We start from the raw sequence: 27,894 nt of genomic DNA on the forward strand, positions 1-27,894 counted from the left end.
CAAGGTTCATATTTCTGCCTTGTCGGTTTGGTTCCAGAGAAAAATTGCGACTCTGCTTGATGTTCATACATTCACTCAGGGTGTTTTACGGATTCAACCTCCTTATGTCCCACCTGTGGCTCCTTGGGACTTGTCGGTGGTTCTAGAGGCATTACAAGAGTCTCCGTTTGAGCCTCTTGAATTTGCAGACCTTAAGTGGCTTTCTCTTAAGGTTTTGTTTCTGCTGGCTATTGCGTCTGCTAGATGGGTGTCGGATTTCGGTGCCTTGTCCTGTATGTCCCCCTATCTGATTTTTCACCGTGACCGGGCGGTTCTTCGAACACGTCCCGGGTACCTACCTAAGGTGGTGTCTTCTTTCCACCTTAATCAAGTAATCTTGGTTCTGGCCTTTGCCTCTCCTGAATTATCTTCCAAAGAGAGGTCTTTGGATGCGGTACGGCCTCTCCATATCTATGTGAAGAGAACTGCCTCCATTCGGAAGTCCGATTCTCTCTTTGTACTGTTTGGTTTTCACAAATGTGGCTGGCCTGCTCACAAGCAGACCCTGGCCAGATGGATTAGAATGGTGATTGCACATGCTTATGTACAGGCTGGCCTTCCAGCTCCTGCTACCATCAAAACCCATTCTACTCGGTCTGTTGGACCCTTGAACAATTGTGCAAGGCGGCTACGTGGTCCTCGGGGAACACCTTCATAAGGTTCTTTGCCTTCGATATTTCCGCCTCCCAGGATGCTTCCTTTGGATGCCGGGTTCTTGTGCCCGCTACAGTGCGTCCCCTCCATGAGGAACTGCTTTAGGACATCCCCGATGTTATTCCCTGTGGAACCCAGTGTACCCTGCAGCAGAAAACAAGATTTATGGTAAGATATTACCGTTGTTAAATCTCTTTCTGCGAGGTACACTGGTTTCCACAGGGCGCCCACCCTGACGCACTTAGCTTCTGTGGGTTTGTATGGCATTAGCCGCTGACACCTTCTCCTGTCGTGAGAATGTGGTGTATGTGGCTACTAACGGTTGTCGTCTCTTTTACCTGCTACTGCATTGGACTGGTTAACAAAACTGAGCTCCTGTGCACGGAGGCGGGGTTATAGAGGAGGCAGCGCTATGCATTCTGGGAACAGTCAAAGCTTTTAGCCTGTTGGTGCCTCGGATCAAGATCCTACTCTACACCCCGATGTTATTCCCTCTGGAACCCAGTGTAACTCGCAGAAAGAGATTTAGCAACGGTAAGTTCTTACCATAAATCTCGTTTTTTAGAAGCTTTAGTAAATTTATCCCTAAGTTTCCGGTCAGCCACATCGGGCTGTGTATGCCCTGTCACAGCCTACTGACAGACAATATCTCCTACTTGGGGATGGAGCATCGATATCATGTGACATGCACTGTGGGATATCTCACAGTGTATGTCCAGGATATCGGCGGTGGCAGATAAAATGCCTGTCACTCCGACAGGTTTTATCTGCCTGTGTATACCCAGCATTAGTTACAGTACCTGTGCTGACATAAAAAAATAAATTAAGGAAAAAAACAACACACAGACAACACTAAATGGATGTAAAGTAGACCTAAATAGATATAACTTGTTTGTTTAAAAAATACAAAATAAGAGCCACTTGGTTTAGAAGGGCGCACTTCCTTAGAGGGTGTAAAGTCTGTTTTTGAATCTCCATATATGTTAATGCTTTCCTCAATCTTTAGAACAGACAGGTACATTTCAGATTGTGCTCGCACATGTTATACACAGAGTGATTGACGGGAAGGGACCGTTTAGGGGAGTTAACCTGGGAGTGGCAGCAAAAAACGCAGCTGTGTCATGGCCATTTTCGAGGCTTGTATTTGCCTTCAGCTGCAATAATGTATGTAGAGAAAAATGACACCAGCATCGCTACTGCCGCAATCAGTTAGCGTAGCCATAGGCTAGCCATAGGAGTCGATGTACCTCATTATTGCGTTGGTGCTGTGTATGCAGTTGCTGAGGACTTTGTGGTGGCTCCAGTGGTCTATCTTCTTTCCTGGGCAGCAGCTTCACTTGCAATGATTAGCTGTTCCGTAAACTAGAAAAACACAGCTGTGTAGGCATTTGCTTACAAACATGAATTAGGCCCATAGTACAAGAAACTGTGGGTCTCCATTACTGGTAAAAGAGACATTTATAGGTACAGTATGTTCTCTCTTTCCTAAATAATACAGAGGCCACAAAGTTTGTTAGGAAAACCGGAACTGTATTAAGAGTAAAAAAAAACAGTTGGAAAACATTCACCGGCCACAAAAATGTAAACAGTTTAATAAATATTTATATGGTTATTTCTCCCTTAACAATTTCTTTTTTTATATATATATATATATATATATATATATATATATACACTGCTCAAAAAAATAAAGGGAACACTAAAATAACACATCCTAGATCTGAATGAATAAGATATTCTTATTAAATACTTAGTTCTTTACATAGTTGAATGTGCTGACAACAAAATCACACAAAAATGATCAATGGAAATCAAATTTATTAACCCATGGAGGTCTGGATTTGGAGTCACCCTCAAAATTAAAGTGGAAAAACACACTACAGGCTGATCCAACTTTGATGTAATGTCCTTAAAAAAAGTAAAAATGAGGCTCAGTAGTGTGTGTGTGTCCTCCACGTGCCTGTATGACCTCCCTACAATGCCTGGGCATGCTCCTGATGAGATGGCGGATGGTCTCCTGAGGGATCTCCTCCCAGACCTGGACTAAAGCATCCGCCAACTCCTGGACAGTCTGTGGTGCAATGGATGGAGCGAGACATGATGTCCCAGATGTGCTCAATTGGATTCAGGTCTGGGGAATGGGCGAGCCAGTCCATAGCATCAATGCCTTCATCTTGCAGGAACTGCTGACACACTCCAGCCACATGAGATCTAGCATTGTCTTGCATTAGGAGGAACCCAGGGCCAACCGCACCAGCATATGGTCTCACAAGGGGTCTGAGGATCTCATCTCGGTACCTAATGGCAGCCAGACTACCTCTGGCGAGCACATGGAGGGCTGTGCGGCCCCCCCAAAGAAATGCCACCCCACACCATTACTGACCCACAGCCAAACCGGTCATGCTGGAGGATGTTGCAGGCAGCAGAACATTCTCCTTGGTGTCTCCAGACTCTGTCACGTCTGTCACATGTGCTCAGTGAGAACCTGCTTTCATCTGTGAAGAGCACAGGGCGCCAGTGGCGAATTTGCCAATCTTGGTGTTCTCTGGCAAATGCCAAATGTCCTGCACGGTGTTGGGCTGTAAGCACAACCCCCACCTGTGGACGTCGGGCCCTCATACCACCCTCATGGAGTCTGTTTCTGATCGTTTGAGTAGACACATGCACATTTGTGGCTTGCTGGAGGCCATTTTGCAGGGCTCTGGCAGTGCTCCTCCTGTTCCTCCTTGCACAAAGGCGGAGGTAGCGGTCCTGCTGCTGGGTTGTTGCCCTCCTACGGCCTCCTCCACGTCTCCTGATGTACTGGCCTGTCTCCTGGTAGCGCCTCCATGCTCTGGACACTACACTGACATACACAGCAAACCTTCTTGCCACATCTCGCATTGATGTGCCATCCTGCATGAGCTGCACTACCTGAGCCACTTGTGTGGGTTGTAGGGAGGTTATACAGGCACGTGGAGGCCACAGACACTACTGAGCCTCATTTTGACTTGTTTTAAGGACATTACATCAAAGTTGAATCAGCCTGTAGTGTGTTTTTCCACTTTAATTTTGAGGGTGACTCCAAATCCAGACCTCCATGGGTTAATACATTTGATTTCCATTGATAATTTTTGTGTGATTTCGTTGTCTGCACAGTCAACTATGTAAAGAACAAAGTATTTAATAAGAATATTTTATTCATTCAGATCTAGGATGTGTTATTTTAGTGTTCCCTTTATTTTTTTGAGCAGTGTATATATATATATATATATATATATATATATATATATATATATATATATAGGACCTGATTCAGAGGTAGACGTTATGTACATGGAGCTGAGCCAAAAAAAAAATTGAATTTATGTTTGTTTGTTTGTTGTTTTGTTTTTTTGCTACTGCATTTTGCATGAAAAAAACCTACAAAGCTCTTTGTACTATGGGGGTCATTGAGATCTGATCGTAGATGTGCTAAATGTAGCACATCCACTATCATTTACTCTGACATGCGGAGGGGGGGGGGGGGGAGCCCAGCACAGGGCTAGTCCGCCCCGCATGTCAGGCCCTAACCCCCCGCACAGGTGCAAAAGCATCGAATGGCAGCGTTGCATTTGTACCTGGCGAGTAGCTCCCTGCCAGCGCAGCTCCTGCACGTTGGCAGACTGCTACACGCCACGTCCTGGGTCGCAGAGGCTGCGTATGACGTCACGCAGCCGCCCCCCCCCCCCCCCCCCCCCCCAACGGTCCAGACACGCCTCCATTGTCCGGACCGTGCCCCGCCAACGGCATTCTAATGCCGTTGACACGCCCCGCGACTGCCTCTGCCTGTCAATCAGGCAGAGGTGATCGCAGCCCAGATATGCTTTTAGTATCTCACTGGGTTCCCAGGGGGCGCATACGTAGGGCGAGCGCACGCCACAAAAGAATTTAGACTGCGATCGCTGCTGCTGCTACAGCGATCTAGTCTGAATTAGCCCCTAAGCCTTGGAGCTCTATTCAGCAAGAAAGTCGATATTGCCCTGATCATTACCAATATTGGCACAAAAATAAAAAGTTAAAACATTTTTTACAGGCTATTCAGCATAAAACTTCAAAAGAACAGGGGTTGCGGGTAACAGCTGTTTCTGCGTAGTTCTAGAAGGCTTTGTTTACAGAAATTTAAAAACAAAACCTTTTTTCTTGTTCTGCGTATGCTCAGTCATGCTTTTCATTAACAATGCAAATGGTCTCCTATTCGCATTGTTAAGTCTGCAATGTAACAAGCGCCAATTGATAGCCCAGTTGGCGCTCGTCATAATATCCTGCAGGTACTGATGGGAAAAATTACCTTTGTTCCTGCATTTTTGGTCAACATTAAGGATTTTCTTTATATAACACTATTTTTATATAAAGATTTTTTGGGAAGTTTAACAATTTTATGCTTGCTGAATAGCATAAAACATTAAACCATAGAAGAGACATACTTGCCTACACTTCCTCATTCTGCAGGAGACTCCTTGAAATAGAAGCAATCTCAGATGTAGCAGTACACGTCCGCGCTGATAGGTGTTACTTTCACATCTCCCTGAAATGCTTTTTCAAAAGTAGGCAAGTATGCTTTAAGTCGGGCTCTGTTGTATAATCTGGGCAGAGTCAAGGTCCGCAGAAGCATGGCCGGAACACCAACTGTCAGTGCAGTGCTATACGCTGGAAGTCCAGCTGCACGTAGTGAGGTTAATAATTCCACTCATACTGTTTAGTCATTTTGGACGGGTTGGTATTGGGTGACCGGTGGTTGGGAGACCGGCGGTCACCATACTGATGCCGGGATACCGTCTGTCAGATGGCCAGCAGGGGGGGGGGGGGGGGGGGGGGGTGAGGGCAGTGCACAGGTTTACCACAGGTTCTATTCGCACTCTATGGGAATAGTGCCTGTTGCTTGGCATTCCAACCGGCAGGCTAGTCAGTGCTCGGGATGCCGGTGCTGGTATTGCAACCGCTGGTCACATCACCGCATCCCTTTTGGACTTGAGGAGCCTGCACACTGCAAGTGTCTGGTTGTTTATTTATTGTTCCTCTCCCTGATATTAGTTCGAGACCATACATACCTCAGTCCTTTTCTAGGTCACTAAGCTATGCAATAGTGAAAATGCGATTCGGTTTTTGTGTGATGCCAGAACGTACAGACAGACTAAATTTCACTTCTTTTTTTTGTCTCAATGATCCATAAATAGTCCTTAGAAGTATAATTCTCAACAACAAAAAATGTCTATGTACAGACACAACCCTTACAGTTTTATTATATGTATAGATTTTTATTGTAGGGTTTCCCTATTTATCTTTGGCTATGTTAGACTTTGTGTGTACCCAATCTCCACTGTTATGTTGTTTATTACTGTTACAGTGTTTCAGTGATAACCTCATTTAACCACTTGCCTGGCATGGTCGCATCAGATGCGACCATGCCTGCACGTGCTTTATCTGACCTGGTCGCACAGGATGCTACAGTGTCATCACCATGTTGTTATAAAAACGCCAAAAGACGTGCATTGGTGGAGGGGTCCGGCAGGGGCCCCAGTTTGCTACCCCTCCCCAGTATGCCTGTGCTGTAGCCAGTATCAGTGGTGCCATCTTCCCAGTGATCTCTTTGGGAAGACGGTGCTGTACATACAGTAGAAAGCAAAGTCTCTGGCACTGCTCCTGATTGGCTGCTGGTCCGTGAGCTCTGATTGGCTCACGAACCGGCGCCTGATTTAAGATACCCGCGCCGCTGCCAGAGACCGGACTGAGGAGCAGGAGAGGCGCGCGCTGCGCTCTCCTGCCCTCGCAAGCAAGGTGGTCGGGCCTCAAAAGGACCCCTGCCCGACCCTTTGCTGCGGGCCACAAAAGGATGCGTAGAGTATCAGAATGTGTTTCACGGCACTGCTAGACCAAAGTTTCTTAGTGAGAAATTCAGGAAAAAATATAAAATGAAGTAAATTGTGTTTATAATATGTCATCCTTAGGTTCAGTTATGTAGTGAGGGACTGGTTTTGCCAATTAAATTCAGTATAAATAATTTGAATTAGTCATGGACCACCAAACTACGGCACCTCTGCAAGGCCGCCCTTACCCCCACCCTATTCCCAGAGGCACCCCAGGGTGTCACGGCCCCCCAGTTTGGAAACTACTGACATAAAATAAACTTTTATTTTTAACTACATGTAATACACCTTAGATCTCAGTTCCTATAAGGTTTTAAATCCTTGCATACAGTAAATTACACATATTTGAAAATCCTACACCAGGCACAAGTAGTCATTCAGATGCGTTGGGTATGGTTGACCGGCAGCCAGGATCCTGGTGGTCAGCATACCAACGTCGGGATAACTGGCTGCCAGAATGCCAGCATGGGGGCAAGCGAAACGAAGCTCCTTGCGGGCTCGCAGCGTTCTCCACATTGTGGGCTCAGTGGCTTACTGCGCTCGCCACAGGTTCTATTCCCACTCAATGGATGTCATTGATACCCACGAGTGGGAATAGTCCACGGCCCCCTGCCGGCATTCTGGTGGCCGGGATCCCGGCGGCAGTATGCTGACCGCCGGGATGATGACTACATCCCATTTAGATGACTATGTGGGAGTTTTATCATTATTATCCTATTTGTATGTAAAAAGTGTGGAAAGGGGAGAGCGCTACTGTGCAGATTCCATTCTGTTCCTTCAGGGAGGCTTCACTCCCTGTACCAAGATGGCTGCTGTCCTAAGTACTGCACATAAGTGCGGAGCCATCTTGTCAATGTCTTAGCGCATCACAGTGGGAGACAGTAGTTTTTTACTTAACTCCTCAGAGACCTGAGATTATCAGAGATCCACAACACTTCCAGTGATCCTGCACTGCTATCGGTTGCATACATTCATCAGCTGGGGAGCCGAATGGCACCCCTCTCGTCTCAACCTCCGCTCAGTGAGAACCAGTGTGTAACAGTGATTATGTGGGATTCATATAAATATTTTATGCAATTCACAATACGAGCTTATCATCTTCAGAGTGTTGGAGAATTATTATACATTTTTATTTTTTGGTTAGATATTTTTCTCTGACGTCCTAGTGGATGCTGGGGACTCCGTAAGGACCATGGGGAATAGACGGGCTCCGCAGGAGACTGGGCACTCTAAAGAAAGATTCAGGACTATCTGGTGTGCACTGGCTCCTCCCCCTATGACCCTCCTCCAAGCCTCAGTTAGATTTCTGTGCCCAGCCGAGCTGGATGCACGCTAGGGGCTCTCCTGAGCTCCTAGAAAGAAAGTATAGTTTGGTATAGTTTAGGTTTTCTCTATCGTCCTAAGTGGATGCTGGGGTTCCTGAAAGGACCATGGGGAATAGCGGCTCCGCAGGAGACAGGGCACAAAAAAGTAAAGCTTTACTAGGTCAGGTGGTGTGCACTGGCTCCTCCCCCTATGACCCTCCTCCAGACTCCAGTTAGATTTTGTGCCCGAACGAGAAGGGTGCAATCTAGGTGGCTCTCCTAAAGAGCTGCTTAGAGAAAGTTTAGTTTAGGTTTTTTTCTTTACAGTGAGTCCTGCTGGCAACAGGATCACTGCAACGTGGGACTTAGGGGGAAAGTAGTAAACTCACCTGCATGCAGAGTGGATTTGCTGCTTGGCTACTGGACACCATTAGCTCCAGAGGGATCGAACACAGGCCCAGCCGTGGAGTCCGGTCCCGGAGCCGCGCCGCCGACCCCCTTGCAGATGCTGAAGCGTGAAGAGGTCCGGAAACCGGCGGCTGAAGACTCCTCAGTCTTCATAAGGTAGCGCACAGCACTGCAGCTGTGCGCCATTTTCCTCTCAGCACACTTCACTGGGCAGTCACTGAGGGTGCAGAGCGCTGGGGGGGGGCGCTCTGAGAGGCAAATATAAACCTTATACAAGGCTAAAAATACCTCACATATAGCCCATAGGGGCTATATGGAGATATTTAACCCCTGCCTGACTGGAAAAATAGCGGGAGAAGAACCCGCCGAAAAAGGGGCGGGGCCTATCTCCTCAGCACACGGCGCCATTTTCTGTCACAGCTTCGCTGGTCAGAACGGCTCCCAGGTCTCTCCCCTGCACTGCACTACAGAAACAGGGTAAAACAGAGAGGGGGGGCACATTAATGGCTATATATATATATATTAAAGCAGCTATAAGGGAGCACTTAATATAAGGATATCCCTTGTATATATAGCGCTTTGTGGTGTGTGCTGGCAGACTCTCCCTCTGTCTCCCCAAAAGGGCTAGTGGGTCCTGTCTTCATTAGAGCATTCCCTGTGAGTTTGCGGTGTGTGTCGGTACGTGGTGTCGACATGTATGAGGACGATATTGGTGTGGAGGCGGAGCAATTGCCAAATATGCAGATGTCACCCCCCAGGGGGTCGACACCAGAATGGATGCCTTTATTTGTGGAATTACGTGATGGTTTATCTTCCCTTAAACAGTCAGTTGAGGACATGAGGCGGCCGGACAATCAATTAATGCCTGTCCAGGCGCCTCAAACACCGTCAGGGGCTGTAAAACGCCCTTTGCCTCAGTCGGTCGACACAGACCCAGACACGGGCACTGATTCCAGTGACGACGGTAGAAATTCAAACGTATTTTCCAGTAGGGCCACACGTTATATGATTTTGGCAATGAAGGAGACGTTACATTTAGCTGATACTACAGATACCGTAAAACAGGGTATTATGTATGGTGTGAAAAAACTACAAACAGTTTTTCCTGAATCAGAAGAATTAAATGACGTGTGTGATGAAGCGTGGGTTGCTCCTGATAAAAAGTTGATAATTTCAAAAAAGTTATTGGCATTATACCCTTTCCCGCCAGAGGTTAGGGCGCGCTGGGAAACACCCCCTAAGGTGGACAAGGCGCTCACACGCTTATCCAAACAAGTGGCGTTACCCTCTCCTGAGACGGCCGCACTTAAGGATCCATCAGATAGAAAGATGGAAGTTATTCAAAAGAATATATACACACATGCAGGTGTTATACTACGACCAGCTATAGCAACTGCCTGGATGTGCAGTGCTGGAGTAGTTTGGTCAGAATCCCTGATTGAAAATATTGATACCCTAGATAGGGACAATGTTTTACTGTCGTTAGAACAAATAAAGGATGCATTTATCTATATGCGTGATGCACAGAGGGATATTTGCACACTGGCATCTCGGGTGAGTGCTATGTCCATTTCAGCCAGAAGAGCCTTATGGACACGACAGTGGACAGGCGATGCGGATTCAAAACGTCACATGGAGGTTTTGCCGTATAAAGGGGAGGAGTTATTTGGAGTTGGTCTATCAGACTTGGTGGCCACGGCTACTGCCGGGAAATCCACTTTTTTACCTCAAGTCACTCCCCAACAGAGAAAGGCACCGACCTTTCAACCGCAGCCTTTTCGCTCCTACAAAAATGAGAGAGCAAAGGGCTTGTCGTACCTGCCACGAGGCAGAGGAAGAGGGAAGAGACACCAACAGGCAGCTCCTTCCCAGGAACAGAAGCCCTCCCCGGCTCCTGCAAAAACCTCAGCATGACGCTGGGGCCTCTCAAGCGGACTCGGGGACAGTGGGGGGCCGTCTCAAAAATTACAGCGCGCAGTGGGCTCACTCGCAGGTAGACCCCTGGATCCTGCAGATAATATCTCAGGGGTACAGGTTGGAATTAGAGACGGATCCTCCTCATCGTTTCCTGAAGTCTGCCTTACCAACCGTCTCTTCCGAAAGGGAGAGGGTGTTGGAAGCCATTCACAAGCTGTACGCTCAGCAGGTGATAGTCAAAGTACCCCTATTACAACAAGGAAAGGGGTATTATTCCACTCTATTTGTGGTACCGAAGCCGGATGGCTCGGTAAGGCCTATTCTAAATCTGAAGTCCTTGAACCTCTACATAAAAAAGTTCAAGTTCAAGATGGAGTCACTCAGAGCAGTGATAGCGAACCTGGAAGAAGGGGACTTTATGGTATCCTTGGACATCAAGGATGCGTATCTACACGTTCCGATTTACCCCGCACACCAGGGGTACCTCAGGTTCATTGTTCAAAACTGTCACTATCAGTTTCAGACGCTGCCGTTCGGATTGTCCACGGCGCCTCGGGTCTTTACCAAGGTAATGGCCGAGATGATGATTCTTCTTCGAAGAAAAGGCGTATTAGTTATCCCATACTTGGACGATCTCCTAATAAGGGCAAGGTCCAGAGAACAGCTGGAGACAGCTTTAGCACTATCTCAAGAGGTGCTAAGACAACACGGGTGGATTCTGAATATTCCAAAATCCCATTTAATCCCGACAACTCGTCTGCTGTTCCTAGGAATGATTCTGGACACGGTTCAGAAAAAGGTTTTCCTTCCAGAGGAAAAAGCCAAGGAGTTATCCGATCTGGTCAGGAACCTCCTAAAACCAGGAAAAGTGTCAGTACATCAATGCACAAGAGTCCTGGGAAAAATGGTGGCTTCTTACGAAGCAATTCCATTCGGCAGATTCCATGCAAGAATATTCCAAAGGGATCTGTTGGACAAATGGTCAGGGTCGCATCTGCAGATGCACCTGCGAATAACCCTGTCACCAAAGACAAGGGTGTCACTTCTGTGGTGGTTGCAGAAGGCTCACCTATTAGAAGGCCGCAGATTCGGCATTCAGGATTGGATCCTGGTGACCACGGACGCCAGCCTGAGAGGCTGGGGAGCAGTCACACAAGGAAGAAACTTCCAGGGAGTATGGACGAGTCTGGAAAAGTCTCTTCACATAAACATTCTGGAACTAAGAGCAATCTACAATGCTCTAAGCCAGGCGGAACTTCTCCTGCAAGGAAAGCCGGTGTTGATTCAGTCGGACAACATCACGGCGGTCGCCCATGTAAACAGGCAGGGCGGCACAAGAAGCAGGAGTGCAATGGCAGAAGCTGCCAAGATTCTTCGCTGGGCGGAGAATCACGTGATAGCACTGTCAGCAGTGTTCATCCCGGGCGTGGACAACTGGGAAGCAGACTTCCTCAGCAGACACGATCTTCATCCGGGAGAGTGGGGTCTACATCCAGAAGTCTTCAACATGTTAATAGACCGTTGGGAAAGACAAATTGTAGACATGATGGCGTCTCGCCTCAACAAGAAACTGGACAAATATTGCGCCAGGTCAAGAGATCCACAGGCGATAGCTGTGGACGCACTGGTAACTCCTTGGGTGTACCAGTCAGTGTATGTGTTTCCTCCTCTGCCGCTCATACCAAAGGTATTGAAGATCATACGGCAAAGAAGAGTAAGAACAATACTAGTGGTTCCGGATTGGCCGAGAAGGACTTGGTATCCGGAACTTCAAGAGATGCTCACGGACGAACCGTGGCCTCTACCTCTGAGAAGGGACCTGCTACAGCAGGGTCCCTGTCTTTTTCAAGACTTACCGCGGCTGCGTTTGACGGCATGGCGGTTGAACGCCAGATCCTAAAAAGGAAAGGCATTCCAGAAGAAGTCATTCCTACCTTGATTAAGGCACGGAAGGAAGTCACCGTGAAACATTATCACCGCATTTGGCGAAAATATGTAGCGTGGTGCGAGGATCGGAGGGTTCCGACGGAGGAATTCCAACTGGGTCGTTTCCTACATTTCCTGCAATCAGGATTATCTATGGGTCTCAAATTGGGATCCATTAAGGTTCAAATTTCGGCCCTGTCAATATTCTTCCAAAAAGAATTGGCCTCTGTCCCTGAGGTCCAGACTTTTGTCAAGGGAGTACTGCATATACAGCCTCCTGTGGTGCCTCCGGTGGCACCGTGGGATCTAAATGTAGTTTTAGATTTCCTCAAATCCCATTGGTTTGAACCATTGAAAAAGGTGGATTTGAAATATCTCACATTGAAAGTGACTATGTTACTAGCCCTGGCCTCTGCCAGGAGAGTATCTGAATTGGCGGCTTTATCTTATAAAAGTCCTTATCTAATCTTCCATTCGGATAGGGCAGAACTGCGGACTCGTCCGCATTTTCTCCCTAAAGTGGTATCAGCATTTCATCTGAACCAACCTATTGTGGTGCCTGCGGCCACTAGCGACTTGGAGGACTCCAAGTTGTTGGACGTTGTCAGAGACTTAAAAATATACATTTCAAGGACGGCTGGAGTCAGAAAATCTGACTCGCTGTTTATATTGTATGCACCCAACAAGTTGGGCGCACCTGCTTCTAAGCAGTCGATTGCTCGTTGGATTTGTAACACAATTCAACTTGCACATTCTGTGGCAGGCCTGCCACAGCCTAAAACTGTAAAAGCCCACTCCACAAGGAAGGTGGGCTCATCTTGGGCGGCTGCCCGAGGGGTCTCGGCATTACAACTCTGCCGAGCAGCTACGTGGTCGGGGGAGAACACGTTTGTAAAATTTTACAAATTTGATACCCTGGCAAAGGAGGACCTGGAGTTCTCTCATTCGGTGCTGCAGAGTCATCCGCACTCTCCCGCCCGTTTGGGAGCTTTGGTATAATCCCCATGGTCCTTTCAGGAACCCCAGCATCCACTTAGGACGATAGAGAAAATAAGAATTTACTTACCGATAATTCTATTTCTCGGAGTCCGTAGTGGATGCTGGGCGCCCATCCCAAGTGCGGATTATCTGCAATACTTGTACATAGTTATTGTTAACTAATTCGGGTTATTGTTAAGGAGCCATCTTTAAGAGGCCCTTTCTGTTATCATACTGTTAACTGGGTTTAGATCACAAGTTGTACGGTGTGATTGGTGTGGCTGGTATGAGTCTTACCCGGGATTCAAAATGCCTCCCTTATTGTGTATGCTCGTCCGGGCACAGTACCTAACTGGAGTCTGGAGGAGGGTCATAGGGGGAGGAGCCAGTGCACACCACCTGACCTAGTAAAGCTTTACTTTTTTGTGCCCTGTCTCCTGCGGAGCCGCTATTCCCCATGGTCCTTTCAGGAACCCCAGCATCCACTACGGACTCCGAGAAATAGAATTATCGGTAAGTAAATTCTTATTTTTTATTTTACAGTGAGACCTGCTGGCAACAGGCTCACTGCAGCGAGGGACTAAGGGGAGAAGAAGCGAACCTACCTAACTGGTGGTAGCTTGGGCTTCTTAGGCTACTGGACACCATTAGCTCCAGAGGGATCGAACACAGGACCCGACCTCGTCGTCCGTTCCCGGAGCCGCGCCGCCGTCCCCCTTACAGAGCCAGAAGCAAGAAGGTCCGGAAAATCGGCGGCTGAAGACTTCTGTCTTCCTCCAAGGTAGCGCACAGCACTGCAGCTGTGCGCCATTGCTCCTCATGCACACCACACACTTCGGTCACTGATGGGTGCAGGGCGCTGAGGGGGGGGGGGGCTGGCAAACTAACACCATATATAGCCCCAGTGGCTATATAGGTGTAAATTAACCCCTGCCAGACGTTTTAAAATAGCGGTAGAAAGCCCGCCGAAAAAGGGGCGGAGCCTTCTCCCTCAGCACACTGGCGCCATTTTCCCTCACAGCTTCGCTGGAAGGATCGCTCCCTGGCTCTCCCCTGCAGTCCTGCACTACAGAAAGGGTAAAAAAGAGAGGGGGGGCACAATTTAGGCGCAGTATACAATATATATGCAGCTATAAGGGAAAACACTTTTATAAGGTGATATCCCTGTGATATATAGCGCTCTGGTGTGTGCTGGCATACTCTCCCTCTGTCTCCCCAAAGGGCTTTGTGGGGTCCTGTCCTCTGTCAGAGCATTCCCTGTGTGTGTGCTGTGTGTCGGTACTGCTGTGTCGACATGTATGATGAGGATAATGATGTGGAGGCGGAGCAAATGCCTGTGAATGTGATGTCACCCCCTGCGGGGTCGACACCTGTGTGGATGGACTTATGGAAGGAATTACGTGACAGTGTCAGCTCCTTACATAAAAGGTTTGACGACATAGGACAGCCGGCTTCTCAGCTTGTGCCTGTCCAAGCGTCTCAAATGTCATCAGGGGCTGTAAAACGCCCGCTACCTCAAATGACAGATACAGATGTCGACACGGATACCGACTCCAGTGTCGACGACGATGAGACTAGTGTACCCTCCAATAGGTCCACCCGTTACATGATTGAGGCAATGAAAAATGTATTACACATTTCTGATAATACCCCAGGTACCACAAAAAAGGGTATTATGTTTGGTGAGAAAAAACTACCAGTAGTTTTTCCTGCATCTGAGGAATTAAATGAGGTGTGTGAGGAAGCGTGGTCTTCCCCAGATAAGAAATTAATAGTTTCTAAACGGTTATTGGCAGCGTACCCTTTCCCGCCAGAGGATAGGTCACGTTGGGAAACACCCCCTAGGGTAGATAAAGCGCTGACACGCTTATCAAAAAAGGTGGCACTACCGTCTCCGGATACGGCCGCCCTAAAGGAACCTGCTGATAGAAAGCAGGAACATACCCTTAAAGCTATATACACACATACCGGCATTATATTGAGACCCGCTATTGCATCGGCTTGGATGTGCAGTGCTGCAGCTGCGTGGTCAGATTCTCTGTCGGATAACATTGATACCATGGATAGGGACAATATTTTGCTGACGATAGAGCATATAAAAGACGCCGTCTTATACATGCGTGATGCACAGAGGGATATTTGCCGGCTGGCATCAAAAATAAGCGCTATGTCCATTGCCGCCAGAAGGGGGTTATGGACTCGGCAATGGTCAGGCGATGCCGACTCGAAGCGGCACATGGAAGTTTTGCCCTATAAAGGGGTGGAACTTTTTGGGGATGGTCTGTCAGACCTCGTTTCCACAGCTACTGCTGGGAAATCGACCTTTTTGCCACAGGCTACCCCACAGCAAAAGAAAGCACCGTATTATCAGGTACAGTCCTTTCGGCCCCAGAAAAATAAGAGGGCTAGAGGCTCATCCTTTCTGCCGAGGGGCAGAGGTAGGGGGAAAAAGCTGCAGCACACAGCTAGTTCCCAAGAGCAGAAGTCCTCCCCTGCGTCCGGTAAGTCCACAGCATGACGCTGGGGCTGCTCAGGCGGACCCGGGTACAGTGGGGGCCCGTCTCAGGAATTTCAGCACACAGTGGGCTCTCTCACAGGTGGATCCCTGGGTCCTTCAAGTAGTGTCTCAGGGGTACAGGCTGGAATTCGAGACGTCTCCCCCCTACCGTTTCCTAAAATCTGCCTTACCGGCAACTCCCTCTGCCAGGGAGGCAGTGTTGGTGGCTATTCAAAAACTATATTCACAGCAAGTGATTGTCAAGGTACCCCTCCTTCAACAGGGAAAGGGTTACTATTCCACAATGTTTGTGGTACCGAAACCGGACGGTTCGGTGAGACCCATCTTAAATTTAAAAGCCTTGAACACTTATATCAAAAGGTTCAAGTTCAAGATGGAATCGCTCAGGGCGGTTATTGCGAGCCTGGACGAGGGGGATTACATGGTCTCCCTGGACATCAAGGATGCGTACCTGCATGTCCCTATTTACCCTCCGCACCAGGAGTACCTCAGATTTGTGGTACAGGACTGTCACTATCAGTTCCAGACGCTGCCGTTTGGGTTATCCACGGCACCGAGGGTCTTTACCAAGGTAATGGCCGAAATGATGATACTCCTTCGCAAGAAGGGAGTTTTAATTATCCCATACTTGGACGATCTCCTGATAAAGGCGAGGTCCAAAGAACAGTTGATAGTGGGGGTAGCACTTTCTCGGGAAGTGCTACAACAGCACGTCTGGATTCTCAATATTCCAAAGTCACAGCTGGTCCCGACGACACGTTTTCTGTTCCTGGGAATGATTCTGGACACAGACCAGAAAAGAGTGTTTCTTCCAGTGGAAAAAGCAGAGGAGTTGTCATCTCTAGTCAGAGACATCCTAAAACCAGGACAGGTGTCGGTACATCAATGCACACGAGTCCTGGGAAAAATGGTAGCTTCGTACGAAGCAATCCCATTCGGAAGGTTCCACGCAAGGACGTTCCAGTGGGACCTGTTGGACAAATGGTCCGGGTCCCATCTCCAGATGCAACAGCGGATAACCCTGTCGGCAAGGACCAGGGTGTCGCTGCTGTGGTGGCTGCAGAGGGCTCATCTACTAGAGGGCCGCAGATTCGGAATACAGGACTGGGTCCTGGTGACCACGGATGCCAGCCTTCGGGGCTGGGGTGCAGTCACACAGGGAAGAAATTTCCAAGGACTGTGGTCAAATCGGGAGATTTCGCTTCACATAAATATTCTGGAGCTAAGGGCCATTTACAATGCCCTAAGCCAAGCAAGGCCCCTGCTTCAGAACCAGCCGGTACTGATCCAATCAGACAACATCACGGCGGTCGCCCATGTAAACAGACAGGGCGGCACAAGAAGCAGGATGGCGATGGCAGAAGCCACAAGGATTCTCCGATGGGCAGAGAATCATGTGTTGGCACTGACAGCAGTGTTCATTCCGGGAGTGGACAACTGGGAAGCAGACTTCCTCAGCAGGCACGACCTCCACCCGGGAGAATGGGGACTTCATCCAGAAGTCTTCCAAATGCTGGTAGACCGTTGGGAAAGACCACAGGTGGACATGATGGCGTCCCGCCTCAACAAAAAGTTGAAAAGATATTGCGCCAGGTCAAGGGACCCTCAGGCGATCGCTGTGGACGCTCTAGTGACACCATGGGTGTACCAGTCGGTTTATGTGTTTCCCCCTCTGCCTCTCATTCCCAAGGTACTGAGAATAATAAGAAAGCGAGGAGTGAAAACTATACTCGTGGTTCCGGATTGGCCAAGAAGAGCTTGGTACCCGGAACTTCAGGAGATGCTTGCAGAGGACCCTTGGCCTCTGCCGCTCAGACAAGACCTGCTGCAGCAGGGACCCTGTCTGTTCCAAGACTCACCGCGGCTACGTTTGACGGCATGGCGGTTGAACACCGGATCCTAAAGGAAAAGGGCATTCCGGAGGAAGTCATCCCTACCCTGATCAAAGCCAGGAAGGATGTCACCGCAAAACATTATCACCGCATTTGGCGAAAATATGTTGCGTGGTGTGAGGCCAAGAAGGCCCCGATGGAGGAATTTCAGCTGGGTCGATTCCCGCATTTCCTGCAAGCAGGGGTGACGTTGGGCCTCAAATTGGGGTCCATTAAGGTCCAGATTTCGGCTCTGTCGATTTTCTTCCAAAAAGAACTGGCTTCACTGCCTGAAGTTCAGACGTTTGTCAAAGGAGTTCTGCATATTCAGCCTCCTTTTGTGGCCCCAGTGGCACTTTGGGATCTCAATGTGGTTTTGGAATTCCTGAAATCACATTGGTTCGAGCCACTTAAGACTGTGGATTTGAAATATCTCACGTGGAAAGTGGTCATGTTGTTGGCCCTGGCTTCGGCCAGGCGAGTATCAGAATTGGCGGCTTTGTCTTGTAAAAGTCCTTATCTGATTTTCCATATGGATAGGGCAGAGTTGAGGACTCGTCCTCAGTTTCTCCCAAAGGTGGTCTCAGCTTTTCACTTGAACCAACCTATTGTGGTGCCTGCGGCTACTAGGGACTTGGAGGATTCCAAGTTACTGGACGTAGTCAGGGCCCTGAAAATGTATGTTTCCAGGACAGCTGGAGTCAGGAAGACTGACTCGCTGTTTATCCTGTATGCACCCAACAAGCTGGGTGCTCCTGCTTCTAAGCAGTCTATCGCGCGCTGGATTTGTAGCACTATTCAGCTGGCGCATTCTGCGGTGGGATTACCGCAGCCTAAATCAGTGAAAGCCCATTCCACAAGGAAGGTGGGCTCATCTTGGGCGCCTGCCCGAGGGGTCTCGGCTTTACAACTTTGCCGAGCTGCTACTTGGTCAGGGGCAAACACGTTTGCAAAATTCTACAAATTTGATACCCTGGCTGAGGAGGACCTGGAGTTCTCTCATTCGGTGCTGCAGAGTCATCCGCACTCTCCCGCCCATTTGGGAGCTTTGGTATAATCCCCATGGTCCTTACGGAGTCCCCAGCATCCACTAGGACGTCAGAGAAAATAAGAATTTACTCACCGGTAATTCTATTTCTCGTAGTCCGTAGTGGATGCTGGGCGCCCATCCCAAGTGCGGATTGTCTGCAATACTTGTAAATAGTTATTGTTACTATAATCGGGTTGTTATTGCGAGCCATCTGTTCAGAGGCTCCATTGTTATCATACTGTTAACCGGGGTTCCTATCACGAGTTATATGGAGTGATTGGTGTGGCTGGTATGAGTCTTACCCGGGATTCAAAAATCCTTCCTTATTGTGTCAGCTCTTCCGGGCACAGTTCCTAACTGAGGCTTGGAGGAGGGTCATAGGGGGAGGAGCGAGTGCACACCAGATAGTCCTGAATCTTTCTTTAGAGTGCCCAGTCTCCTGCGGAGCCCGTCTATTCCCCATGGTCCTTACGGAGTCCCCAGCATCCAATATGGACTACGAGAAATAGAATTGCCGGTGAGTAAATTCTTATTTTTAATTATTTCAAAATGTAACTGGACCCTCTATTGTTATTCTCCCCCCCCCCCCCCCCCCCCCCGTTCACTTTAAAATAGTTATAAAGGAGAAAATTATCTAAAAGCAATTATATAGTAAGACCATTTTCCTTACTGTGTAAGCTGCAGAACTAGGTGTCCTGTTAGTTGCTTTTTATTTTACCCTTGTATGCCTTACTGCCATGTTTTGCTTATCGCACAGTGTAACCTATGTAGTTCACCCAACATGGCTGCCTCGCCTGGTACTCTCTTGTGTAGAATAAACAATGCATGGTTCTGAACTCTCCTAATATATATGTCTCCCCAAATATGTGTCATTTCTTCACCTTTTGAGATAATTTATTTATAAAGACAACTTAAAGCAAAATATATTTAAGAAATAAATGTCTATTTTTATTTTAAGTAAAATTTAGCCACTTCTTCTTCTTCTTCATCATCTTCTTCTTCTGCTTCGTCTTATGATGATGATGATGATTATTATTATTATTTTGTAATTATTCATATTATTATTTACTCTGCATTATAAAATTGGTAATTTCGGACTAAGATTGGTCCAGTAATCTTACAAATTTGTCCTATAAGAGGAACAAGATGGCGGGAGCCTCATGACTCATGAAGAGTCATCCTTCAGCACTCAGGAGAGGAAAAAAACCCTTGTGGAGGAAACCTCTGGGGACCCATGGCTGAAGGACTGCCCGTCCCTCTAGGCATTAAGAGACTATGCAGAGTTTGCCCAGACTACCCGCCCACCCACTAAACTTTCCTAACCCAGTCATCCCTTCTGTCGCCTCAAATCTGCTATTTTGACCTATTTACCCAGCCGGAGAAAAACACATCTACACGTCAATGGTGAGAGAGTGAAGAAAGAGAGCCAGAGATGAATGGGAGTGAGTGGGGGGCAGTCACAACCACCATTGCATTCATTTCTGATGCTAACAGGGATTACAACTGTACAAATGTAGCCATTCTTGTCGTGGCTACATCTTATGGCTATTGCGCCTTATTAGCCGCGACCGTACCGCGTACGTACGTACGTACGTCTAAGTCGTGTGTGTGCCCCGGTCGCATGGATGGGAGCGGCAAATGCCGCAGCTCGGCACGGCTAGGCACAGGCGCGCATAGCTGCGCCGAGGGTGCACTTTTTAGCATGGCTACATCTGTATATAGTATTGGATATTCCCCCTCTAGATCCACTGGGATGGTAAAGTACAGTATGAACAAGTCGGTTTCAATAAAAAAAACATGAAAACTCATGTCGACTTTTTGACCTGTTGACATTTTAAATGTCGGTATTTTAAATGTTGGTATTTTACCATGTTGGAAATTTGACCTTGTCGGGATTTTGACTGTTGGGATTTTGATTGTAGGTAAATTGACCGCATCCCGTTTTGGTAGTGTCATGGCCGTGTTGCTGAAAGTAGTTGCGTACAGAGGGGCTAATTCAGACCTGATCGTAGCAGCAAATTTGTTAGCAGTTGGGCAAAACCATGTGCACTGCGGGGGAGGGGGGGGGGGCAGATATAACATGTGCAGAGAGTTAGATTTGGGTGGGGTGTGTTCAAACTGAAATCTAAATTGCAGTGTAAAAATAAAGCAGCCAGTATTTACCCTGCACAGAAACAATATAACCCACCCAAATCTAACTCTCTCTGCACATGTTATAGCTGCCCCCCCCCCCCCCTGCAGTGCACATGGTTTTGCCCAACTGCTAACAAAATTGCTGCTACGATCAGGTCTGCATTGCCCCCCAGAGGTGCTCAGCTGCTGTCAATAAGAGGCCATACTCACACGGAGGAACTGCAACTACTAGGTGGTAATGCAGTGTGTATAGACGCTGTATACCAAGGAAGGGCTTTGTAGCAGCATTAGCATACCTCCCAACTGTCCCGATTTTCGCGGGACAGTCCCATCTGTTTGGGACTGTTCCGCTGTCCCACCCGCGGGCTGCAGTGGGGGGGGGGGGGGGGGTTAGTTGGGAGGGTACTGCACTCGCTGCTCTGCTTAGCAACAGTGACTAGTCTATTCAGTGGAGACAGATGGAGAGGGCATGCCCCTTCAGTGATGAAAAAGGGGTCATGGCTCGCGATCGCGGGCCCTCCTGCGAAGCCATGCCCCTTTTCATAGGCCTAGGCCACTTTTCGGTGGAGCGCGCGGCTTTGCCGCACGTGTGTCCATCTTCCTAGAGTGAGAAAGTTGGGAGGTATGGCATTAGTTTAAAGCCGCAGACATGAATATAACAAAACACACTATTGTGGCTGACTCAGCATCCAACTTTGAACCAGGCCCATTATGTTGTACCGTGTACTATGGGCCTGAGATAGACACAGTGCACAGCATCTTTCTGTGTCTAAATATGCTAATGCTGCTGAAGACGTCTTATATAAATAGACACCTCTTCCAAGCTTCTGTGATCTGCTGCTGCATCAGTCGGCCATCTGAGTAACCCTCCAGTTACGCAGGATGGTTGGTGTTTTCACTCAGCCGTGGGGCAGAAAATTCAATAGACACAGATCCTGGTCTCTGCACTCCAAGAAAACGCTACCCTGTGCCACCCCATCTCCACCACAAAACGGGATGCACTTTGTTTGCACCTGACACTTTAGTGTAAATATACATATATTATCTATATCATATATAAATAAAAGTGCAGTTATTTGAAATTCAGTAATATATACTGTAGTTCTCTCAGCTACTATCAATCAGTCTGGAACTGTTTCTATATCAAAAAGCAATTCATTCTCACATACACTAGGTGGCAATGTTTGAAAGAAAACATTTCATACAAGTTTTCATTGTTACATAAAATAGGTGTATGTAATATGTCCCATAAAAAAAAGAAAGAAAGAAAAAATATTTATGGAGCATTGGGTGATTTATTCCATTTTAGCAATGTATAATAGACTAATAAACTATAAATGTAAACTTTTCACCTAATTAGACAATTTTATCTGTATGCATTGGTCCTGCTGTTCGACAAAATTTTATTCTACCTGTTACATAAGCCCAGGTCCAAAATCTGAATTTACTTCTACCAAGATCTCAGAGTTAACTGTGTAAACCTGGCTCAAGCTGTAGAACCCCCACAAATTAGAAACAAAAGAGACGGATCTCTTGAAAAAGTTTGATACAGTATGCTTTACTTGTTGCTGGAAACATATTGTGATTTGCAAAATAGTATGAGGACCAATTCCAAACTTGTCCCCGGTCAGATTGGGAAAACAACACCATTAGAAAACCTGTTTCTCATTGGAGATTAAGCCTTTTTTAACCCTTGTCTTTGAAAATTGTTGAGATTTTTACAGTGCAAGGTGTCTGCATTATTTTTGTAGGCATTTTGGGTGCGCATTAAAGGGTTATGAGTAACATCAGTATACATTTTCTGTAGGGACAGTCAAATCCATTAACTATCTATTAGTTGTGCAACATTTATATAAATGTCATGCAGGGAAGTTAAAAATAAGACACAGCAGTGTATAGAGTGTTTCAAACTCATTTAGTAGTGCAAGGAAGGATTGTGGCGTTGTCTTCAACTCTTCTACTGTATTTTACTACTGTCCAACTCTGACTGCAATATATATTAATTAGCAATAACAAATTTAATGTAGTAAATGTATATTAATATATTTTAATTGGTAATAACAAATGAGAAAAGAAATGTTTGTTAAATTTCAATGAATATAAATAAATATGCAACGAAGTATGCATTTAATAAATTAAAAAAGGGCTTTAACATAAACATAGCTTATAACTAAAGAATACTGTAAGCTATATACAGTTCTTTTTTTCAGTTTAACAAAAAAAACTTTGTTTTCAGAACAGAAATAACATTGCTTTTTTGCTTTTTGTTGTGGGGTTCTTTTTGGGGTGTGGTTCATTAGGTCGACATGAGTTAGGTCGACATGATCATTAGGTCAACATGGTCATTAGGTCGACATGTGCTAGGTCGACTTGGAAAAACGTTAACATGAGTTTTTGGACTGGTTTTGGTGTTGTTGTCTTCGTAAAATGACCGGGAACCCCAAATAGTGCACCGTGTCCCCTTGCATGGCTCGCGCTTTGGGCAAGGTGCCTCACTCCGCTGCGCTCGGCACAGGTTACAATTCCCAATTGTAGTCCACGAGGATCGTTAAGTATGAAAAAGGTCAAAAAATAAAAAAATTGTAAAAAACTCATGTCGACCTCTTTCCATGTCGACCTAGTACATTTCGACCTAATGACCATGTCGACCAAACGACCCAATGTATGTCGACCTAACTCATGTCGACCTAATGACAGCCATCCGTTTTTTTTTGGGGGGGGGGAGATGGTCAACAACACTATGGGGTATATTCAATTGAAGTCGGATCCATTCCGACATTCATTTGTCGGAATGGATCTGACCTGGGCTATTCAATGTAATCTCAATTCGACTTTAAAAAAAGTCGAATTGAGATGCGGGAGCTGAGACGGGGGAGAGCCGCGGGCAGACGGGGGAGAGCAGCGCTACAGCAGTGGGCGGCGTAGCCAGAGGATGTCACAGCCACCGCTCACGGCAGCATCCACCCGGCTCCAGCAAGTGAGGTCTCGCTTGCTGGAGCCGGGTGGACGCTGCTGTGAGCGGCGGCTGTGACATCCTCCGGCTACACCGCCCGCCTCTGTAGCGCTGTTCTCCCCCGTATGCCCGCGGCTCTCCCCCGTCTTAGCTCCCGCATCTCAATTCGACTTTTTGATGTTTGAGATTGATTTCTAGGGAACTACAATACACAAACCTTAATATTTTGGAAAGGAACCCTTTGGTGCAGAGAGCAGGAAAAAAATATACAAATAAACGTGTGTGTGTGTGTGTGTATATATATATATATATATATAGAGAGAGAGAGAGAGAGATGTTTGGTTAGTAAAGATAGTTTGTGCTCTCTTTTGTTTAGTGAAAGTCAAATAGTAGTATTATATTTTCGCAATACTTGTTTGTTTAACAATCACCAAATAGGTTACTTTTCACCTTCATATTATACCAAAATTAGTGTACTCTAAATGTTCGGCCACAAAGACCTTGCTGATATTTGGCATGATAAATTCAATAAATGGAATTCTGACATAATAAATGTTGGAGGAAAATGTATGTACAGTACATGGAGAATGTGTTACAATATTTCACATACAGTGGTGCTTGAAAGTTTGTGAATCCTTCAGAATTTTCTATATATCTGCTGAAATTTGGCCTAAACCTACCTCAGGTTTTAACACGTCCTAAAAGTAAATAAAAAGAACCAAATCAAACAAATGAGACCAAAAAAAAAAGTAGATGTGCTCATTTTTTTATTAAGGAAATTTATCCAATATCATGTGAGTGGCAAAAGTATGTGAACCTTTAGGTTTAGCAGATATTTTGAAGGTGAAATTAGAGTCAGGTATTTTCAATCTATGAGGTGTGAGTGGACAACCTGTTTTTTTAAAAGAACAGGGATCTATCGAAGTCTGATGTTCACAACACATGTTTGTGAAAGTGTATCATGCCACGAATAAAGGAGATTTCTGGGGACCTTAGAAGAAGAGTTGTTGATGCTTATCAGTCTGTAAAATATTACAAAACCATCTCTAAAGAGTTTGAACTTCACCAGTTAACAGCCACACAGATTGTGTATAAATGCAGGAAATTCCAGACCATTATTATCCTCCCCAGGAGTGGTCGACAAACAAAGGTCATGCCAAGAGCAAGGTTTGCAAGGCCACAAATGAACCCAGGGTAACCTCTAAGTATGGTGGCTAGGGAGGCCAATCCCGGGCCATTTTTTCAATCCCAGGTATCGGGATTGAAAAATGGTCAATCCCTTTTATTTTCAATGTCGGGCAGCGTTGAGCCTCTTCAGCAGGCTCCAACGGTGCCCGGCTCCCCCTGTCCCTGGCTGTGCGCACTGAGCAGCGCGACTTGATGGCAGAGGCCATGCTGCGCTGCCTCACATCAGCTATGTGCGCCGCCCAGACTGACCACACCTCACCACAGTTCTCCATAAGTGTACCAATCCTCCCACCTACCTGAATAGAGGATGGTTAGTTATGGTGGGGTGGGGTGGGGGCTGGGCAGGTGGGACATTGACAACCCAATCCTGGAAATCCCGGGATTGATTGTTTTTTAATCCCAATCCCCAGGATTGAAAAAACAGCCCGGGATTGGCCTTCATATTTCTAAACAACTAAAGGCCTTACCGACATTAGCTAATGTTCATGAGTTTACCCTCTGGAGGACATTGAACAATAATGTTGAGCAAGGCAGGATTGCATGGAAAAAGCTGCTGCTCTCCAAAAATAACACTGCTGCCTGTCTGCAGTTTGCTAAAGATCATCTGGACAAGCCAGAAGGCTATTGGAACAATGGGCCTAATTCAGATCTGATCGCTGCTGTGCGTTTTCGCACAGCAACCGATCAAGTCAGAACTGCGCGTGCGCCGGTGCATGCTAGACAGTCGATGGCCATCTCAGTCCTGCGATCCAATCAGGCGGAGGGGGTGGGCTGGTGGCGTTTGCCCGCCGTTTTAAGGGGGCGGGTCGCGCGGCTGTGTGACGTCACACGCTGCCGCTGCAACCCAGGAAGCGACGAGTAGCTCCCTGCTAGCGCGCAAGAGCTGTGCTGGTAGGGAGCTACTCCTCACGTACAAAAGCATCGCCCCTGTGCGATGCTTTTGTACCTGTGCGGGGGGGGGGGGGGTAGGGCCTGACATGCGTGGTGGACTGGCCCTGTGCTGGGCGTCCCCCCACATATCTGAGTAACTGATCGTTTTTGCACGGCTATGATCAGGCTACGATCAGGTCTGAATTAGGCCCAATGTTTTTTGGACAGATGAGTCCATAATAGTGCTTTTTGTTTTAAATGAGAAGCGTTATGTTTTCAGAAAGGAGAACAATGCATACCAGCATAAAAATCTCATGCCATATGTGAAACACGGTGGTGGTGGTGGTGGTGGTATCATGGTTTTGGCCTGTTTTGCTGCATCTGGCCCTTATTGACTTGCCATTATTGAGGGGACAATGAATTCTGAATTATACCAGAATTTTCTAAAGGAAAATGTCAGGACACCTGTCCATGAGTTGCTTCTCAAGAAAACGTGGGTCATGCAGCAAGACAATGACCCAAAGCACACAAGTAATTTGACCAAAGAATGGTTAAAGAAGAATACATTTAAAGTTTTGGAATGGCTAAGTCAAAGTTCTGTCCTTAATCCAATGGAAATGTTGTGGAAGGATCTAAAGCGAGCAGTTCTTGGGAGGAAACCCACCAACATAACAGAGTTGAAGCTGCTTTGTATGGAGTAATGGGGGGAAATTCCTCCAAGCCAATGTTCAGGTCTAATCAACAATTACTGCAAACGTTTATATGCAGTTATTGCTGCACAAGGATGTCATTGCAGATACTGAAAGCAAAGGTTCACATACTTTTGCCACTCACAGATGTGTGATATTGGATAATTGTATTCAATAACAAAAAAATTAGCATGTCTAATTTTTTTTGTATCATTTGGTTCTCTTTATCTACTTTTAGGACTTGTGTGATAATCTGAGGTAGTTTTAGGCCAAATTTCAGCAGAAATATAGAAAATTCTGAAGGGTTCACAAACTTTCAAGCCCCACTGTGTTTTGGGTGGAAAAAAATGATGTTTCAAGCTTTGTGTGTAACAAGTGTAGCCTGTTACTGTACATTGTATCCTTTTTATTTTAGGAAATAGGTAACTTGTTTTACTGTTTCGTATACAGAACCTATTATTGCACACTTGTATGTGTCTTTCACATCCAAAAAAGAGAGGACGCAGTTAAGATCATAGCAGTAGACTTTTGTGTCCTCAAATTCTCTAAACGGTGACATTAATGCATTTTTCATGGCACTGGAAAGATTGGATGTCTTCTATACTTCTGGAAAAGTAGCCAGTTTAAAAAACTCCTTTTTCTGTAGCCTCTGGGAGTCATGTAAGCTGCATCCTGTTTTTAGCAGGAAGACATTCTATTTGTCTTTGCCAGTAATATCAGAACTTCAAATCTACGTAAATGCAGCTGACGTCAAGCCTACAGTACCTTCAGCTATTTATTTTATTATCACTGAGGCTCGTAATATTGCAAAATTACACAACTGGAACTGAACAAGCTGGATATATGGACTTCATTTCACATATTATGATCACTATTAATATTTTTATATATTATCTATATATTATGCAACACTTTAAAGTTCATTTTAATCATTCACATCAGCCCCTACCCCAATTTATTTTGCCACATGGACACATACAGTACTGTACACACGCCTTTTTGTCAGCAGGCAATTACCTTTGTCTTTGAAGTAGGGAGGTAATCAGTGCACATAAACACAGGGAGAACCCACAAACACCACACAGCAATACATTATATATAATATTTAACATAAACATCTTATACCGACAGAGATGCCAACAGATAAGCCCATATACACTGCTATAAACTACGCGAGTAATAGTACAATGTCCATTACACACTGCACCACATGCTCTCTCCTTTTTGTTCCTTTACATTTCTATATAAGCAGAGAGATCTCTACATTTGACACCAAAATATTTTGGAGAATTGGAGTATTCACCGAAAACGGATTATTTTGTAGAAGTAGAGGTTAACCTGCCCCCCCCCCCCCCCCCTATTCTTATTAGGTAGAGTCAGTGCTAGGGTGTTCGGCACCCTCCTGCAAACTAAATTTGTGCCCTACCTCTCACACCTCCTAAAGGAACAATGAGCACCACAAAGGGGGTGTGGTCTCACACAGAAGAGGTGTGGCCACAGATTTGTAACCCTTATTGTAATTACATTGCAC

At 46.5% G+C, this 27,894-nt stretch overlaps 1 protein-coding gene across 2 annotated transcripts in view; it reads left to right on the forward strand.

Moving 5' to 3' along the window:
* Window positions 1-27,894, forward strand: part of FANCC (FA complementation group C) — a 451,540-nt gene that overhangs the window by 337,682 nt on the left and 85,964 nt on the right. The window lies entirely within an intron of this gene.

This window comes from Pseudophryne corroboree, chromosome 1 (genome assembly GCF_028390025.1).
Source record: "Pseudophryne corroboree isolate aPseCor3 chromosome 1, aPseCor3.hap2, whole genome shotgun sequence".
In the NCBI taxonomy this organism is placed as follows: Eukaryota; Metazoa; Chordata; class Amphibia; order Anura; family Myobatrachidae; genus Pseudophryne; species Pseudophryne corroboree.